Raw genomic sequence first — 21,037 nt, forward strand, 5'->3', positions numbered from 1 at the left:
ATGCTTGAATGCTTGTTAAAACTGTACTTCTAAAAGGAATTCAGAAACACAGATATGAGGCATAGCTGGTTTCCAAAAGGCAAAAGCTAATTCTTCAGACCTGTGCATCAAACTCCAAAACCTTTACATAATTATCTGTTGGTTTACTTTTGAGCAATTGCTTTGGAAGAGCCCCCCAGTGAGTGATGATGTGTGCCCTGCAGAGGGGTCAAGCACAACATACAGGCTGCAATCTGCAGGTTTGCTTTCAAAGAACAAGCATACACAAAGGTATTTAGGTGCCTAACTCCACTTATATCCACTCTCAGTGAAATTGATAGAGTAAGGGCCTCTGGGGGCATGATCCTTTGACATCAATGTGGATTGCTCAAATGGATCCAGGTCCATGCTTTTATGGACCCCAAAACAGCAAAAAGTGAAAATCATTCTGCTTTGTGGCTTCTTTATCCTCGTCTATATTGGAGTTTCTCTAAGACCGTGGTTCCTGGTAGAGGACACAACAGCCAAACAGGCTGGTCTAATTAACCAGAATTTTTCATACTAATTAGAAACAACATGAGCATTAGGCAATCAATAGGACACCTTATGCCACTACTGCTTAAGTCTGCCTTGACTACTTCTGGTTCAGCTGTACCCTTGAAGCATATTTGGAGGGTTCTTCCTGACACCCTCCCACACAGCATCAATTTTTAGCAACAATAACCTTTCCCATTACACTAGAAATTGATAAGCAACACTGTTAACCTATGTGACGCAGCTAAAAGTCAGATGTAAAGTGCCAAAATGTTTTTTTTTTTTTGGTAAATTATTTTGATCACTTCAAATGTGATTACACACTTGACCAGTGAGTAACATAGTATGATACTCACCACACTGCAAACAAGTTGCATACAGACGTGTTTAACACACACATCCCACTCAGGAGCAAGGGGAGCCATGCTCCACCATTCACTGTACACTCAGCAATTCACTTCCAAATTCATATGAAATAACAATGCAATCATTTTTTCAAAAGTCATTTAAAACTCTTTCTGAATAGCTTCTTAAGGACAGCTGGCATGAAAGTAGTATGTCATAAGTACAGATAAAAACAGAAAACCTGTAAAGCATCTTTTCCAATTGAGAGGCTCAACTGCTAAAATTAGTTCTTGGAATTTCTCCTTTGGGTGCCAGTTTAGATCTTGCTCCAAATGACCACTAACAATCAATCCTACTGACTTTGAAATAATTCACAACCACTCAATAAGACCTGTTTGCTAATTAGGTGCATGCAACCTCCCCCCACAAAACATCACATTCTCATACCCTTATTTTTAAAAATGCACTTTTGTTCCAGTGTCCTGAAACTAACTGTACAAACACAAAGAACCCAGATGCCCTCTCAACCCCCACTGGAAGTGACAAGTGAGTCCTTCTAAAATTGCAGACACATACTGTCAAGTGCAGGTGTTTGTAAACAAGTTTGGAAATGTTTCTAATTATAAACCATAGGAGTTAAAATTAGAAGTCCAATCCGATAGCTTTAAAAAAAAGAACTTCCAAAAGTGTTCATCTAAATGAGAGCAACCAGTGATGTTTCATTTAGTAACAAGAGCAGAATTCCTGTGCCAAGCAGCACACTGCTCTTTATCAAACTTTCCACTATGAGTTACATTTCTTTAAAAAAAAAAAAAGGATTTGATAAGAATTTTAATTTGCTGTCATACTATGATACTGTATATGTGAAAGTACAATCTAAAAATACCCTATTCACAGGTCTCCCGCAATTCACATAATTATAGAAAGGGAAAAGAAATGTTCCCAAATCTTCTGAATCTGTCTTGGCTGACAACATCAAAGTTCAGCTTTTATGGGGAGCTTCCCACGCTGACCTTCTGAGAACTCAAACCAAACTCTGTTTGAGGGAGCCTTACTCTTCTGGATGAAGTTCTCCTCAATAACCTCAACTACTGCAAATCTTGGCTTGCCTGGCACAAAACTGCTGAGAGAGGAAACTTGGAGGGGCAATCCCAGAGCTCTGGCTGATGGAGATCTCAGGATGCTGCCACTGAACTTGAGCTGTCCCAGACTTGTCTTGACTACTCTGGCGCAGAAGTCAGAAATGCAGGTCTAAGGAGCCACGAGCTTTGACCAACACTTCAGACAGAGGCTGAGAAAAGGCAAATCCTGCAGCCCTCATACACCATTTACAGTGCACTATGACAAGATAGTGCAGGCACAAAGATGGACTTCACCTTTGAAGGAGTTTAGGGAGAAAGCAAAGCTAAGGGGAGAGGGAACTCTTTTAAGGGAAAAAAAGATTCATTAATCTCATTATTTCTTAAAGGAAACATAACAGCACATTTGAGCATGTCAAAATAGCTTCTGCTAATTACAAGTGAGCGAACATGAAACAATTGTAGAGAGGCTCAACTATGGCCTTGATTCAAGAACAGGGTAGTCTCCTGCTGCACTGTGCTGAAGAAAATGGAAAGGAATGTGGATTAAACAGTGAGTACCTGCTCCAGGAACAAGGTGGGACTGGCCCTGCCCAGCAGATATCCCTCTATTCCCCACCTACAGCACAGACAGGCACTGCGAGGGGCAGGGAAACAACAGCTCTTTGTCCCCTGCACAGCCAGCCTCCTCCTCCTACTCCACTGGGATGTTACAAGATAGAGGAAAAGCCCAAATCCATCCTCCTCAAGAACCAGGATGGAAAGTAAGCTGCCCATGTCTCATCACAGTCAAGGAGTTATTTTACATAATAACCACTATCCAACCTTTCTTCTTCCTTCCCTTCCTTTTCTTTTTAGCTTTTACTCTGTAAAAATAATATTTTTCTGGAGTGCCTTTTGAAATTCACTGCATTCTACAAACATGACCATACCAGTTTAGTGCTGTACAGTCTTGTACCCAGCAAGTGCAGTGCTTTCAAAGCAGGAGTCCTGCAGGTGGCAATTCCTTTGCTGCAAGTCATAATACCATAAAGCAATGGAATCGGCTGGGTTGGAAGGGACCTTAATGGTCATCTAGTTCCAAACCCACTCTGATGGGCAGGGATAGCTTCCACTACACTAGGTTGCTCTAAGCACCATCCAACCCAGCCTTGAAAACTGTCAGGGCTGAAGCATCCAGTTTCTCTTGGCAACCTGTTCCAGTGTCTCACCATCCTCACAGTAAAAATTTCTCCCTAATTTCTCATCTAAACCTGCCCTCTGACAGTTCAAAGCCATTTTCCCTTGTCCTATCATAACACCCTGCTAAAAAGTGTGTCCCCATTCATTCTTACATGTCACCTTTAGGTACTGGAGAATATAATATCTCCTCAGGGCCTTCTCTTCTCCAGACTGAACAACCCCAACTTCTCTCTGCATAGAAGTGGTCCAGCCCTCTGAACATCTTTGTGGCTTCCTCCAGACTCACTCCAATGGGTCTACATTCCTCCCATGCAGGAGACTCCATAGTTGGACACAGCACTCCAGGTGGGATCTCACCAGAGCAGAGGAGAGGGGGAGAATCCCCTCCCTCAACCTGCTTGCCATGCTGCTGCAGCCCAGGATATGGCTGGCTTTCTGGGATGCAAGAGCACATTGATGGGTTTTATTGAGCTTCTCATCAGTTAACCTGTAGCTTCTCTCTTAAGCCATTCCCTGCCTTTTTGAGCCAATCCCTTTTTTTTTCTTTTTTTTTTTTTCTTTTTTTTTTTCTGGTTTTTTTTGGTTTTTGTTTTGGTTTTTGGTTTTTGGTTTCTTTTTTTGTGACATAAGTAAGGGATGGAGAAGCCACTTTGGTGAAGAGACCACAGTAATTAGGAACAGAGTGATGGTGCATCTCACCTGCAGTTGGTGGCCTCTACCCGTCTTTTCTTGGCTTGAGTACCTCATGCTTGCCTTTCCTGGCCAGTGCTGTGAGAGCTCCCTCTCCTGTTCCAGTTTAACCAATGTTAGACCTTGTCCTACTGGAAGTGTGGCCTTAGTGAACAAAGAAGGTTCTAAGGGAGTCTCAGCAAAATAGGTTTCCTGCTACAAACTGACATCAAAATAATTCCCTGAGGGAGTATAAACTTCCAACTAAAACCTATGAAATTTACTTCTTCATTAAACATAGATTTATACTCACATGCCCAAGTTGGTATCCATACTATGGATATTGCGTGTATACAATATATACACATATATACCCACATGTGTAAGGCACACACACAGAGAGCATTGCAAATCTTTAATGTTACTAACCTCATTGCTATTTTAATTCTAACCAAGGATAAAAATCATTTGTTTCTACAAGCACATCTAAACTTCTGAATGTACTCATACTGGACTCACCTAGAAAAATGTTTTTTCCTAAATGAATACATATTGGAGCTGTGTTTGCAAGTCTAAAAAAAACAGGCTTTTCACTGGGTACATAAATATTTTAATTCACAATAAGTATGTAATTAGGAGATTCTGCATCAAAGTCTAGATCAGTTAGGGCAATTAACCCATTACAGTTTTCTAAGATATCAGATGAAAGAAAATAGGAAATTAGGAAATGCATAAGGAATTTAGAAAACGCATAATCGGACTTTAGGCATTTGAGTGGTAAAATAGTCTCAGATAGTGCTTTATTTCTAATATTTTCTGCATGCTCAAAATGAAAGCATGAAGAGCAGCGCAATTGCATATATCTTCTACCAAAAATAGCTGAAAAATACTACAGAAGAGTGCCTGCTGGGTTGCTTATAAAAGTAAAGTATAATCCATTAACTGCTAATTAGAAGCATCAGAAGCAGGCTTTGCTGCAATAAGAGCTGGCCCCTAAGTAGATGTTTCTGTAACCATTTAAAGGCACAGGGTTTCTCCAGTTGCTGAGAATGGAGCTTGGATGGTTTCAGCATAAAGGCCATGTGAAAAGAGACCATGGCACTTGGCCATGTTACCCAGCTGTTTTCTAAATATGACGACAGGTGCCATTTTTTCCATTTGATCGTGGAACGTAATACATCTTCAAACAAATTTTCCCCAACTAGTCTGGTGCAGTTACATTTCAGAGATTCAAATATAAGAATGTTTGCTTTTTTCTTTGATAGACACATATTGCAGAGTCTTTGACAGATATTTCATTATCAGCCTTTTTCTCAAAGCTGAATTTTTAGTTTATGTATTATTTTCTTTTTACTGCCATTGTAGGAGGGAAGGAATAAGCACTTGGGCAAAGGATTTAATTCAGAGGGAATTAAGAAGAGGAGGAGGAGCTACTATTTATAATTAGACAATAAATTTGACTTAAATAAGGAAGAATCCTCTTCCCCTCTCTTTACTACTTCCTAAAGAATGGGAAGCATTGCCATAATTTCTCCTCTTCCTTATCTGACTAGCTACCTGGAGCTCAAACAGAGCTCCTTTCCTATCACTGAAAGGCCAAACAGGCCTTTTGATCCATTTGCCTACGAAAAGATCTTAAAGGGCTAGGGCAAAAAAAGGTGAAGCCAGAAGAAATCCCAGTGCTCCAGCTCCCTGCAGAAGTACCCAAGACACAAAAAGCAGCAATTATGGACATGAACAACAAGAGATGATGCCTTGAAATGGACCACAGGCTCCAAACCCCAGCCATGCAGCATGTGGAGCCAAAGTAAGCTCATCTTCCTCCAGGACTGGAGGGGCCTCGAGCAGTGCAAGACGACAGCATACAAGTCAGGCTGCACAACTCGAAAAATCAGGAAAAAACCAAGCAGATAACTAACTTCCCATGTTAAAAAGGGGATGTAGCTAGCACAAGGGGAAATAGTTCAGGTCCATGTTTTGAGCTTTTCATCTCCATGGATCGAACAACTAGTAAATATAGGAAGAAAATTTGTGTGGGGCAGGAAATGAGGGCATTTAGCTTTTTTCTTTCTGCCCTATTTTCATCTACAACACAGAAGAAACTAATTTCATTTTAAATGGTGAAATAGGGGCATCCATTAGGGAAAATTAAGATGGTAACAAATCATTTTAGAAAGGTAAACATCTAAGAAACAATAAAACTAAGATTACAGTAGAAACAATAAAATCAAATTTACTTTAAACCAATGTCTTAAATACTTGTTAACCCTGGCAGAAGCTCTTACAAGGCAGATGAGTATATCTGTTTTCATTCTGTATGTAGGGAAACAACCATAAAATGCCCCAAAGCCATGGAGGGAGTCAGTGTCAAAGACATGATTAGTAGTTCAGAAGTTATCTGATTCGGGTCACATGGTGTTCCAAAAACCATACCTAAATATAGCATGCAAGAGATCCGCACAAAGAGCAATCCCATGATGGGAGCACACTAAACTCTCCACAAAATTAATTAGGGTTATTTTGAGGCAACCAAAGGAAAGCAAGAAGGGAAAAAAAAAAATCAATCCTTGCCCTGCCCAGTTCTGCAAGAGCAGATGTCTCTGGTATGAACAAGCCTCAGTGTGCAGCCCAGGCACTCAGGGAGGTGGTTTCTGGGGAACACCCCACACAGCACCAGTGTGGAAGATGGGTGGGGGGCACAGTGTGGCTGTATTAAGGAATACAGCTCATTGGGAACAGGATGACCCTGTCAGCAAGGGGACCAGCAGGAAGCCAATACTTAAGTTCCTCTGTTGCTGTTAACAGCATCCTTCTAACATAGAAACAAAAACAAAACCACCTTTTTGGAAAAGGAAGGTCCATGTAGACAATACCCTTAGCACAGACCAAGACTCTTTGGAAAAAATGAATGCTTCCCAAGCTAGAATGGAAAGAAAATTCCCTGCTGGAAGTTGTTACCCCTGAAATCCTCGATTAGCTTTGCCCCTTGACAGGGAGGAGCATTTCCTCACAAAGCCTGAAGAGCTACTTCTAACAGCCTTCCCTATATATAAGGAGCAACCTCCTGGAAAAACATGCAGATCGTCAAAAGGCAGTGGGAGCAGGAGAAAGGAGAAGTGTTCCTCAGGTCTTTTGAGTTTCTTTTGGTCACTCTCTATTAAGTGGGCACATTTTATGTTATGTTTCCTGAACACTGAATTGCCAGGTGGCTTCTGACCTCTGCTGACCTACAAGCTGATTTCAGCCAGCTGGCCTAGTTCACAATTTCCCTATAAAACCTATTTTTTTAAGAAATTCAAAAACTCTGCTGGTGAATGCCATGGCAAAGGTTTTAGGATGACCACAATCATCAATTTACTTGGGCATCACCTTTGTTCCCAAGTACCAGGGGGAACATCATTCTTCTCTCAAGTGCTAGAACACGCAGGACACGTTGATGTTACCCTGAAGACCTGGGCAAAGCTGAGGCAGGGGCTACAGGGAGCAGGACAAAGTGCAGGACAAAGCTGAGAAGAGGCAGAGCTGTGAGGAGTGCTGCTGTCAGCAGGTAGAAAGCAGGCTCTTGAGCCCAGACCACGGAGCAGGTGCTCCAGAAGGCCGGTAACAAAACAGAGTGAGTGTGGGACACAAACTGCAAATTTCGGCTCCAACGCTTCAGGCCATTAGCAGGTGCTTCAGGCAGTCATCCAAATCAAAGTAAGAAAGTGGAAAGAGCCAAATGCTGGTTAGAGGTTTGCTAACACGAAATCCCAGCACGGGCAGTTAAAATACTTCCCCATTGTGGGAGCAGACTAACAAGATAAGAAGAAACAAGCAAAAAGCATATGCAATTTTTGTAAAAAGGGCTGTGTTGGGGATTTTACTATCCTGTACTCGAGCCCCGAGATGCAAATATTGGCTGGGATGCTGAGATCAGCAGTTATATGTCCTCAGGTGGTTAGAGATAAGACAGAAAAGAGCTGGCATTTGGGGAAAATAGAGGGCCCATTTGATAATGCTTCACTTGAGCGTAAGAGGGTTTCCCCTGCGGGTATTGTCCCAAAGAAAGCTCCAGGCAAGTTTAGAATGGTTCATTACTTGTCACATCTAGAAGGTGAGTCAGTTAATGATTACACTGACTCCCTTTTGACTTCAGTTTCATGTGTTTTCAATCTGAGAACAGTGCCCTCATCAAGTCAAATACCACTCACCACAAACAGAAATAACAGAAAATATCTGCTTTTCAGATGCTCATGGCACAACTGCAGTTATTTTATCTGTCAGGATTTTCCTGGCTCTTTGCAAATCATATTTTTGGTAGCTAACACACAGCATTCGCAACCCATGTTCAGGGAGTTGTTACTTTTCTACAATAATGGACAGTTCAGAGACCTGGCACTTGCTTTATTGAGATTAGTCTCCAAAGGGCCCGATATTGGCCTTGAATGGATCCTTATAAAATCCAAATACGAGTTTCCTCAAGGGTTAATTCCCAAATGTCTCCTCACCCCAGAACAACACTACCTGGTTCAATTTGCCTTACACAGATATAAGAAATAGAACTGTCTCCTGCAAACAGTTGTTGGTGCAGGCTAACTATACTGGATAATAGTAGTGTATTTTTATCAGATGGTCACTTGAACATTATTGGTAAAGTTCTCCTCTCTGAGGCCTGTGTCCCTTGCCAGAGGCTAGCAGGCTTGACAGAAGGAGAGAAACAAACTCCTTTTATCGGAGTAACATGAGTCAATATGTGGAAAGATACTTCCATCTGCTCTGTGTTGCTGGTGACATGACATTACAGTACAATTTGGTATACATCTGTAACAGAACAGATAAAACAAGATGGCTCAGCTACTATCGTTTATGTGCCACACGTATGGGGAGTTCTCTCAAGCCATTTTCTACAGGAGCGGCTAAGACTCACTATGGAAATTCTGAGGGAAATAACATGTTGCTGATTATTTCAGAGAGTTAATGGCACAGAGAGACGACTATGGTATAATTCCAAAAAATAAACAAACCTTCTCAAACTGTTCTCCAAGGAGATGCATTTGGTCAGGTACAGGAATTGCCAAAGGAACCTGCTGTATCCAGCAACTTGCAGACACACACAACCTACTAAACACAACCCGTGAGTAGAGTGGCCTGTGCTGTTTCTGCATTAATTTTGTGTGCCTGTATGTTACCACATCCCTGGGACTTTCATGGTCTGTGGGCAGCAAATCGGCTGAGCCAAAAGGGAAGGTTCCACCTGACTAGGCCAGGAGGAGCTATATTAAGCTTGTCTCAGCTGGAGGTCATTCTGAATATTTTGAAGGCTACTTTCTTGGTAGCTGGTCAAGCAACCAGTAACCAGAAATTAAGAACTTAATCTGTATAACATCCATAATACTCAGAATGCTTCTGAAGTCCAGACCCTACACATATAAAGTTCTTAATTTCCAAAATGCTTGACCAAAGCCATTTCTCTCAGGGCCAAGCAGGCTCTCGCATTTGTTAAGCAGTTGCTTCATGTCTCATTTCTAGTAGGCTGCTGGTAGCCCTGCAGCCAAGAATTCATTTCCACAATTCCAAAACATTTTTTGATACTTCCTGACCAAACGTCTTTGCAGTAGAAATTGGTTTCTGTCACCATCTGTTGTTCCATAGTTCGGAAGGGCTAACATTTTCCTTCAAGAGGGAAAAAGTTGGGTAGGATGCATGGCCAATACTAATGGAATAGATATTCTTTTCCTTACTGTCACTTTATAGGGGAGGCTTGGCCTATTTCTCAGCAGCTGTGAAATTGTCATCAGCAAGATTCTTTACAAAGCTTGGTGGCATATGGAATATATTGCTCACTTCATAATACTATAAAAACAACCTTGCTGCATAACTGAGCTAGGCAAAAAAAAGCAGGTGCTTGATAAAAAAAAATAAAATTCTTCATGCATCAAGCCTCTACAGACTATGCAGAAACTCTACACAAGGATATTTTGGAGACAAGTATGTGTTTGAATTAACTAAATAATATTTTACAGAAGCTCCTAGGCTTCAGAGGTGGGACAGTCCCTTAAAAATCAGCAGGTGAAATCAACAGGTGAAATCACTGTGCCACAGGATAACATTCTGCCATTCACAAAGCCAACGTTCACACTCCACACCAAAGGGAAGTGTCACCCCACCCCCCTCTGTAAGACATTAAAAACTGCCCTGCAAGGGTCCCGTCTCCATTTCTGATGTGGTAAGAGACTATTTATTTAGCATCAGTTTTAGACCATCTCTTTTTGTCACATCTTGGCCTTATTTTTACAGCTTCTTAACCAATAAGTAAATTAAACAAAACAATTACAATAACAATAATAATATAAGAAGTCCATGGCATTCTGGTAACCTTATACACTGAATTGCAAACACAGGGCTAGAATTGCAGGAGTTTAGGTGGTTCTCACTACAGGAGACACACAAAGAACAAAGGGTAAATCAGCTTGTTGAATATATTGGTCTTTAAGTAGTCAAGAGTATTGCAAAAAAAGCATGAAAATAAGACGAAGTATCAGAAAAGGGATTCTGATGTGCTGCAGTTATGTGCCCACTGCTGTTTACTCCGCAGTGAATGACCACTCAGCCGTCTCTGCAGATACACATACAGATATATTCGCGGTCATCTGTGCCCTACTGTACCTAGAGTGGCCCCAGCAGGTGAAACCAAAGGGCCACTTAGGCTGATTGGCTTGTCCGGGCCCATGGCAAACAGCAGATGCTTAGTGAAGGTCATGGAGCAGGGGTATAGTGACAATTCCCCAGACTACTCTTCCCAATGTCCATCTATTTGTGGCTCAGAGACTTCCTTTAACAAAATACATACAATTTTTCCAGATTACTGAGCTGCTTTTAGAAATCTTCACTTGCAGTTACAGATGATTACTCAGAGCAAGGTTCTCCAGCTACATCGCATGTTTCTTGTACTAAGTGAGCTATTATGTGTTGATATGGAAAAATCCAGCCTGCTGCCCTCATCCCAGAGGGAAGGGCAAACTGAGTATTTGGGCAGCCCATGCTGCCTGAGCTGCTGTACAGGTCTTCTGTGCACAGTCCAGATAGAAAAGAGGTCTGCTGCAGCCATGACAATGCACAGCAGGAAAAGTCCCTCTATGATGGTGGAAGTTTGGAAGTGCTGTCCTATAGGTTATGATTTTGAGCTGCACATAAATGATTAAAGCCATAAATACAGATCTGTCATCTATGGGGCTCTGAAGCTACCCTTTGATCTCCTGTCACTGCTTAGATAAGTGGCTTTTTAGCAAAGCAGGATAGGGAGCACACTGCTGGACACTGAAGAAGTACCAGCTACGTGGACAATCACGGGACAGCATGCACCTGTCACCTCCCCAGAGTAACAAAGCGAGAGGGTCATTGCTCTTCCAGAGGCATCCAAAAAACCAGTTCTTGTTCACAGTTCAATATGTTTGCTATTTATGAACCTCCTCATTGCTCAAATATTCTTTGCTCTGTATTCTTTACTTTTGCTCTGTATTCTTAAACACTCAATAAAATGAAGCCAGAGGAAGAGAGGCCAAAGGGAAGTGAAGTATCCAAGAACAAAAGATTCTCCTGGCAGTTTTACACTCTATTAATGTAATACACAAACCAAAATAATACAGACTAAAGCCTACTATCTAACTAAGCGGGCTAAAATAATATTTAGCTCTTTTTATCATCCAGAAATCTCAAAATACTTTACAAAGGTGTGCAGATTGGGAAGAGCCAGAACGTAAGCTCCTAGGCATTTGCTCTTTCCATTAGACTACATCACCACCTCCAAGTATGAGCACAATTCCCTTGCAGCTGCATGGAGAGATGCATATGTGCATTAAAGGAATAGTTTTTCCTTAATTCTCTATTCACTGACTGCTTTTAACACATTGTTTCAGACATTCTGTGTATAAAAGTAACAGTATACTATGCACCTATGTTACTCTAACTACTACTACATGGGCAAGTAATACTTCATGCAAGATGCAGTCCTCCTTTCAACTACAGTAGGAATGTAGTCAATAACCAAGCTATGAATGCCTTGTCTCAAAACCTTGAAACAAGGAAAAAGTAGGTTTAACAATCATCAAGGAAAAAAAAAAATACGATAGAGGAAACAAAGATAAAACCATTTAGAGTTTTGCAGAAATAGGGAAAAGTCAATGCCTTCCTCCAAAAGAAAAAAATTTGCAGAAATTATTACAGAAAAATGTTTCATAACAAAATTCAAATGCCAACATGGAGCAGAAATACTTGGAAAGCTCAAAGTCTTACTTTCAGCATGACCTGTCAAAATCAGCATGGAGAGCAAAGTCAGTTGATAAAACATTCCTATGTCAAACTGCACTCTCAAATCAGAAAGCTTCTATCAACAAGTTCTGGTCTTTGCTACAAAAGTGGGAATCAACAGTAACACCTGAAAAGGCTGAGGATCAATGTCAGATTTTTAAATATTTGTTGAACAACTTATATTTTGCATACACCAATGTCTATGGGCTTCTGATCAAGTGCCGTAACTAATATAAACAGTGTATCAAAACAAATACTTGTCAAAGTTTTTTTATTTGGTTGGGGTTTTTTAAGGTTTGCGGTGAAAATACTATTGTTCAGATTAAAAAAAAAAGAAAAAAAAAAAGCCAAAGAAAAGAAAAAATACTACCAAAATTTGATCTCCACTCTCTGCAGGTAGAACTGTTGGTGTTTGTGTAAATTCAGTTCAGGGAAGACATAAATAGCATCTTTTTAAGCTAATGATTTTCACCACAGGCCATTTAAAACAGGTGTTAAGAGTGGCCCTGAAACAAATCCCATCTGTGTTCACCTAAGTTAGCTTATTTTTGTTTTGCTCCATTTTAATGTACATATACATCCTGTGTTTCCAGCTTGTCTTTTCAGCCCACTCCTGTCCTCTGCACTCCCAATCTGTCAGCCAGACTCCAGGGACAGGAATTAAAAATGACCACACTTAAAAACTGTACCTCCCTGCGTAACAGACTTAACAGAAGCAGAAAGACTAAAAAGCTGAAAAGTTCCCCACGGTCTTTGCCTATTAAATCCCACAGCTTGCCAACAGCAGGGCAGGTTTTAGTGTCAAAGAACAGGGCACTAGCTTGCGTTTCTGTGTGATGGAAGAGCTGGGGTACTCCTGTCTCTTTACATTTCACATCACACTGTTTATGGAGAAAGTTGACAACACCAGGATGCTCAAAAACACCCTGTACTATTACACCGAGGAAGCAAGATGCTTGCTGAGAAATAGTGCTGACACCAGAATACGGTTGATTCAGCACGGGTGATAAAAGCTTATTTTTGGTTGGTTCAGGCAGTATTTTATTAAAGTAGGATTAAATCCTCATCAGACTTGCTTAAAAATCATTTCACACCCATCCCATCAGTCTGCATCATCCTCTATCTTACAATATTTTCCACCATTAAACAGAAAGAGAAGTTTCCGTTTTCTGTTCATCAGATCAGCAAAGAGGTAGGCAAAGTCCTTGAAAAGACTAATGCAAGAAAGTAGAAGGAAGGATTCAGTCAACTGGCAACCAAACAGAAGCCTCCTGATATTTCCCACTGAGAAGTAACAGGATCTGGGCTATAGATATGTTTGTCAAACATATCTATAGCAGGGATAATTAAGTTAGTGCAGCAAACTAGGTGCATGCTTTGAAGTGTTCATGCAGTTGCTATACTGACTTTTCTTTCACCTGGTAGGTTAAGCTCAAAATCTCACACTTATTTGCAGGCTCATGACCTACCCTCTGTCCTCATTATCACTTCATTTCTGATAGCTGAACATCTTGGAAATGATATTCAAAGGTTTTGTTATAAATAAAGGAGACTAACAGAAGCCTAAATACAGACTTCTGTCACCGAGAAATAACCGCCTGGAACTTCTTATGGCTCCTTTCTGCCAAGGAGTTCACATAACTTTACAAACAAATAAATATTCTTCTAAGGTAGGTATTGCTATTTTTTCCTTTTTCAAGGCCTCTTGTGATTAGCATCCAAAACCTTGATCCCCAGTTTCCTGTAACTGGAAAAAAATGGGGAAACAGACAACATTCTTGCCCTCCTTCACAAAAAGCCCCAAGGATGTTTCAATGTCCTACTGGTATCCCTCAGAATAACAGGGTCAAAATATAAAACAGAAAGCTTTAAACTCCCTGTCTTTGGCAGTAATTTTTACTCCACAATATTACCAGCAGTGATACCTTTCCTATAAAGATCAAACCTAACATGATGGTGAGGATTCTGCTGGGGTTTCTGTCATGTGCAGAACCTCCAGTGATATCCAGTCTGATACTCACTGATCTCAGTGCAGCCAAGACATTATCTTGTATGCTTTTCCATACAGCTAGGGAGTGATTTCATATGCAAAGATCTTCACTTACCTACATCCTTCTACAAATCAGAGTTCACCGCTGTCTCTTCACCCAACTCAATAGGGGGCCTATTAACAGTCTCCACTTTTCTACCCTAGGTTTCTAAGGCAAAAAAATATCATTACCTTTATTTAAATCAGTGTATTTCTAACTGGGATGGGACCCTGCACAAACAATACAAGTCACGAAGACTGTGACTGAATAGTGCCTGGAGCCCAATAGATTGGACGGGATGTGCAATCCTGAATTTCTTTCCACTCAAAAGTAACAGGCATTAACTTCTGAGCAAGAGACACAATTATGATAAAGACAGCATTTGCCCTTGTGTCTCCTCTGTTATACAATTTCTACTTATTCTGTCAGAGACATGCATTTTGGGTACGTATGGATCTGAGAAACCTCAGATCAGACATGAGCACCATTGACAGGGCAGGACACTGCTGGAACTGTCCTTGTAGTGTCCATCGTGTGGGAACACACAGCTTTTGTTTTCCATTAACATCAGACAAATGCATCCGTTTTAACCTATTCATTTGGCAAAAAAGAAAAAACACTCTTTTGCTGCATTTGATTGTTGCACCTTTGCCTTTAATTCCAAGTTATTTCTTAGTTACTTGGGTCCCAGTATTTCATTTCTCAGGACACTAACAGGCTGGCTGAAATCATATCTCCATTTTATATGAGGGCAAAAAAATCTCACCCAGGTCCTCTACCTGTACCCATTAAACAACCCATCAAACTGCCTTAGGAGGGTCAAGCACCAAACTTGCCTCCGATAGCTCAGTTGTTTTCAGAAAGGAAAGGCAAACAGGCAAGAGTGGGCTCAAAAACTTGCCCTAAAATAGGAACCCTTACTCTTCTGAGGGCTCTAAGCCATCTCAGGAGCAGCACCTCACCAGCACTGATGTGACAGGCAGCCAGGGACCCCATGCATAGAGCCACTGTCAGTGTTGGGAAGCAACGGTGAGCAAGGGAGACCAAACGTCCTCCTACATGCAAACTAGAGATTCCATTTTCTGCAAAGTTACCCCAATGACTAAAATGTTCTGTAATTTACCCTTAAAGGCCAGTCACGATGGGATCCACCAGAATCGATCTGTTATCTTTTACCTCTGCACATACCCCATGTGTGCCTTTCATAAGTAATATGCCTTACCAGATGAATGCTGGCAATATTTTCCACTAATTGCAAGAGTTACTAAACTGAACCTTAACTAAAATTAAGTTGACTATTAAAAGCTCAGTGAGTAACCCAGCAAACGGAAGCACTGTGCCTAGGATTTAGCAAGCATGCAAGTGATCTGGCAACCACCAAGGCACAATACTTGCTGAACTTCCTATACCTAAAACTGGTTCCATACAATAGTCATACATTCATGATGTATGATGAACTAATGCTCGCAATGTTTGGGTGCACTAAAATGCCAAAATAAATTTATAATAATTCAAGCATGCCATTCTGAAAACACAAAGTGAAAAGATTGAAAGTTACAGGTTAATTTACAACATATACTCTCCATTAAAATAGCAGAGCTCTCTGTATCAGTTTTTAAAATACATGAATAATATCCTTAGCTATTAAGGTGTCATTATTATAGACAGTCATACAAATTTTACCTACCTGTATATAAACACTTCTAGGCTTTTTAAGGAGCATACACTGCACTTGTCATTACATTTTAAGTTTATTCATTGTATATATGCTTTTCATGATTGCAGTTTCTAAATTTACAACTATATCTTTTTTGTGCATTTATAATTTCTAGGCTATGCTTTTATACAAATATGTTCTACATTCTGTATTTCTGTTTTAAGCACTGTACACAGATCCATAAATCAAAAGCAGCAAGAAATAATATTAAGATTGCAGACAGTCTGGCTATCTTTAACAAACTAATAAACTAGGGATTCCCTGAGAAGAATTCTCTCTCTCAGGGGAAAAAAAAAAGAGAGAGAAGAAAAAAATAAAAATATCCCTATCTAATAATGTGGATAAAAGGTACTTTGTCACAAAAAGACAGAATGATTCGGGAGAAATTCTAAGAGATTTCCTAAATACTGTCCCCATTAAAAAAAAAATCAGTATTTTAAAGAAGAGAAGGTCAAAGTGGACATATGCAGTGTTACATGAAAGAATTAAAGCCATTGATGAAAGACTATTTGCTGATAAGGATGCATCTATTTGAAATAGGATAGCATTTGGGACTACTCGAACAAAAGTCTACAGAAAACTGATAAATCAAGGAGCTAGCAGGATTTAAACAAACAACAGACATGGCTGAGAACACATGAAATGTCACAAGTACAGCTGAGAAATAAGTGATGGCACAGGACCACTTACTCTGCTACTAACAAGACATTTGCTCTGGCCTCTGCAGAGCAAGACAGCTATCAATTCTGCCACAGCTCCAGAAATGCTTGGGACTGAAGCCCTAAAAAAAGTGGTTATTATTTTTGGGTGTGCACATGGAACACCCCAATAAGCCTGGCTTTCAAAAAACAAAATATCCACCATGTATCACACTCAGGTGAAACCGTAAGTGACTTATTGCAGAGAAGAGCTCTTCCTCCAAATACTGCTGTTACAAAACACCAGGGCCTGGGTTCTCCAAGAAAATCTCTGGGAGCAATGCTAATTTCACATCCCAGTACCCAGCTTTCAGGTGCTGCTCCTGTGCCATGGAGCCCTCAGCCCTGCTAGTCACTCCTGTGCCTCCTGTGCCACCCAACTCAGGAGCAGCCATCGCCAAGCAAGAACAATCCAATGCTTCCAGCAGGAGAAGGCCAAGGCCACACTCATCTGCAGCCCCGCTTCATCTCTAGGAGTTTCATTTTTAAGCAGTGATAGTCAAATTTTTTAGTTTCAGTACATTTTTCAAGGTTCCCAGGCTACTCCTAAAAGAAACCTACTGGAGGGTCTTTTCCTTCAAGGACACAGCTGGAGAAAGTGAGAGATATCACACACAGAAATCCACCATTTTGCACTTTCTGAAGTCCGCTGGGATGTGAGGGGAAAAATGGGAGCAGGGAGGCTCAACCTTGTCAGGATGGAAGTGCTTGAGAACATCCAAAGAAGATCTTTGGCCACCTGGGAAAGCTGGATATTGAAAACATAGGCACTCACACAGGTTAGGCAACTTCTAAGGTTAGGTGGCAGTTCAGTGGGGATATTGAGGATCTCAGTTTGGGCTTTCAATGCCTAAATCCCACTTAAGTCCCACTTAAGGCATCTAATCCTTTTGTGGATCTGGGCCTAAAGCCTTGCCAGGAAGGAGAGAGTCTATGCATGCAAAAGCTGATGGTCAGTGACAGTCTGGTTCTGTTAAAACTAAACTACACAGAGAACGACCTTATTTTGTACAAAGGAATAATGCAGAATAATCAAAGACGTGTTCTAGTCACAGAAAGTTAATGGAAAGTTAATGCAACTGATACAGATCACAGTCCTGTCTTTAGACCCTATGACAGTTATGCTGACCTGGAGAACATTATAATCCATAAATCATGGGTCTTCAATAGCTCGTGGGAAGAAGCACATTTGGAAATGTTCAAAAGACAAAATGACTAGAGAAGTCCTCAAAAAAAACCCACCAACACCTCTCTTACGCCAGCTAAGAGGCACAACAAAAAAGGAGCACAAATTTATAAAACACTGCCATGTTTACAAAGGGTTAATAAACCAAAGAACAATATTTTGTTATTCACTGACCAACTAGTTTACCATGCTCCATGGAATCAAGTAGTTTCAGTCCAGTTTCTAATAGCCAGGAGTCCAGCTGGCAAAAGTTACGAATTTATTTCTCACTTACCTGCAGTGCTGCTGGCTGTCTCAGCCATGAAGTAAAGTGTGAGTGGATGTGGATAACAGTTTACCCTACACTCCCTACATTTTGTCTCTCTATATCACAAATCCATTTTTAATTTTTTAAAGGTGCCCTCTTGAATTTAGTTTAAAGGACTGCAAATGTGATATTTTCATACACAAGCTATCTTATTGATAGAAGTAATCTTGGCATAAAAGTAGACTAGAATTACAACAATAAAATACAACTTAATGCTACTATTCTATATTACTGTTATTACAAACCAGATACCATTAATTATTACTAATTATTTTCACGGTAAATATTTTTGACAGATCCCAGGTATGCACTGCAACATTTAACCGACTGCAATCACTAAGATTCCTCTATGGCTAAAACACTGAGGTCTCCATTTTGGGGATTCAAATACATCTTCCCAGGGCTCTGCTTCAAATGAAAATTCTCTTGCAGCTGCCCATCAACCAGCATCTGACCTTTATAAACCATGGGAGAAACAAAGAGACATGCCTCCCAGTTCTTCCTATCATCTGCAGATGGGCAAAGAGTTCTGGCAGCTGACTCACTAACTCCTGCAAATTTTGCATTACAAAATCAGTATTCAATGCAAAATACAGGAGAGTAGAATAAGCATGTATGTCACAGATTGTAAAGGTGCCAAAGATACTTTAAGCAGAGGAAAAATGCCCATTCTCCCATGCCACTGAAGTCCATGGAGTCATGGTGCAATCTTTCCTTCCTGAACACTGCATTATCCCCTCCCCTGAAACATGGTTTCCTCTGGCAGGCTCAAAGATTGATAAAGCCCCCACCTGGTTTTCAAGGGCTGAAGGAATTACTGATGCATTGTAATCAGCTCATGATAAGGAGGCCAGTGTGGTTTCCCTGATTTACTTGGATATTGGTCTGGAGTCTCACTGTGCTTTCACCTGCATTTTACTTTCGGTTCTGGATTCTTTCCAGGATAAAGATGCAAAGTCAAGGTGGTATCTTTCCTGTCCAGCCACCTCCTCCCTTTTGGTAAATCGTTAATATACTGACAAGTCTGATATACAGCAGGATGCCAATACACTCTTAACATGGACAGAGTCAAACAACAGAAAATATTTTGCAATTTGGCATTCTTCCCCCCCAAATATTCCTCTGTAAATAGTTTCCCTTTAATTCTCAAAAGTACGTCTTTTAAATAGAAGTCAGTCTATTTTTGCCTGCTGTTAATCTATGTATAAATTAAATCTCACCTTCCCGACTCACAGAAGCAATTGCCCCCTTGGTCTGGCAAGGCAGCTCAGAAAAATAGGGGGAGTAGGATTTCTCCTGCATCTATCTATGCATTTTAGTGGCAACTCATGCTTGGCTGAGACTGGTCAGCTGTAAGAGACTGGTGAGAATTGTCTGAAATACTTCTGGTTGAAAAATATATAAATCAAAATTACTGGTAAAACAACAGAGATGTATGTGACATGTATGAAATATAGAAATAACCTAGAAAAAAAAATAACCAAAGTTCCAGCCTAGGACTCTGACAATCTAAGTCTTCCAAATAATATAGATTTCACAAAACATAAATACACAAAACAGTAAGCCAGTACACTCCAAGGTGACAGCATTCTGCCTAGAGAACAGTAAGAGTTAATTTTCTTGAAGAAGTTTAGGGGGCCATGAAAGTTGTGAATTGAAATTCACACCAATTCAAAATGTTATATTAAATAACGCACAGAGTTAATTTTGCTTGCATTTCTTACTGACTACTATTCCTATTCCAGGTTCCTCCTTACAAAGGACAGGCACATCAAGAAAGCAGCACCCAGGAAAAAAATTAAGGGAAAAACATTAGTGGAATGCAGCAGGTTTGGAGGAGAGGCACATTTATACAGAGAAAGTGCTTAAGCAGGGACATTGGTGCCTGTGTCTATGGGTACATAGAGAAAGGTTTGGTGAGCGCATGCCCAGGCAAGGAGGATTTGGTTATGGTCAGAATTTGTGAGTGACAGCCATGTGACAGCTGGGAGTCAGCAAAGATTTTGTAGGGATGGAAATTCCTGAGACAAGACACACGACTGCTCATGCGATCTGCATGTGCCTATCGTCATGCTATATTATAATAGCTGACACCATGGTTTACCCGTTTTCTGTAAGAGAGGCTATAAATTAGGAAAAGGATTTGAGGCACATTGGATGAGAAATTAAAGTCATAACATTTAAAAACAAAGGGATAAATATAACTTCTTTTCATGTTATTGAAACAAGCAAACAAAGATCTCCAGTCACACCACACACCACCAGTAAAACCTGCATTTTCATTATTTACCTTTAGTGACAGGCTTTATTTCCTTAGAATTATTTTTTTCTTACTAACTTATCTTAAAAGGTCTGAATCCTATAAACATACTTAATTTTTAGTATGGAATAATCCCATTGATTATTCACGTACTGTAGCTATTCCTACACTTTCAGGATCAGGGCCTAAGTCACAATGTGCAATTAAGCAGAGGATTTTCCAAAGAACTGTTTCATTTGCCCTTCTGGAGGTCTTACACGAACATGAAGCCCGTGGAGATGTGCATTTAAATCAAACCTGAAAAACCAAAATACTTTCCCTTTAACACTGAATTCAAGCCAATACAGTATCACATGACCTTTACCGTAATTTCTATTAAAATAATTTCATGTCTGGTTGCTTCTGCTATCCTGGCTCATTTGTATTGTTTACAACAAGTCATTGCTCTCGACAGTTAGTGGTGGCTGAATCCATGGTTACCAGTTTTTACATTCCCTGGTTAAATGGAATGCAGCTCTTCAGTGGGGTTTCATGGAGAAAGCTCTTAAGAAATCACAGTCCAGCTATCAATCAGGCTAACCTGGGAGAAATTAATCTGATAAGCAGAAGTATCGCTGTGTATGAAAAATTTATTGAAAGGGAGCTCAAGGCATTTATTAGTTGCAGTTGCCAAAGTGGACACGTTTGGGTCAGACTTAGTACAGGGCAGACTTGGGTTATGAGGTCTACGTCTAACATTCATCCATGTTGTGCCTCCTCTGGCGC

At 40.5% G+C, this 21,037-nt stretch overlaps 1 protein-coding gene across 32 annotated transcripts in view; it reads right to left on the minus strand.

Annotated features, from left to right (window-relative positions):
• The window catches only part of ESRRG (estrogen related receptor gamma), a 389,887-nt gene that overhangs the window by 338,299 nt on the left and 30,551 nt on the right, over window positions 1-21,037 (minus strand). The gene's annotated exons all lie outside the window — the stretch shown is intronic.

Source organism: Motacilla alba, chromosome 3 (assembly GCF_015832195.1).
Source record: "Motacilla alba alba isolate MOTALB_02 chromosome 3, Motacilla_alba_V1.0_pri, whole genome shotgun sequence".
Lineage (NCBI taxonomy): Eukaryota > Metazoa > Chordata > Aves > Passeriformes > Motacillidae > Motacilla > Motacilla alba.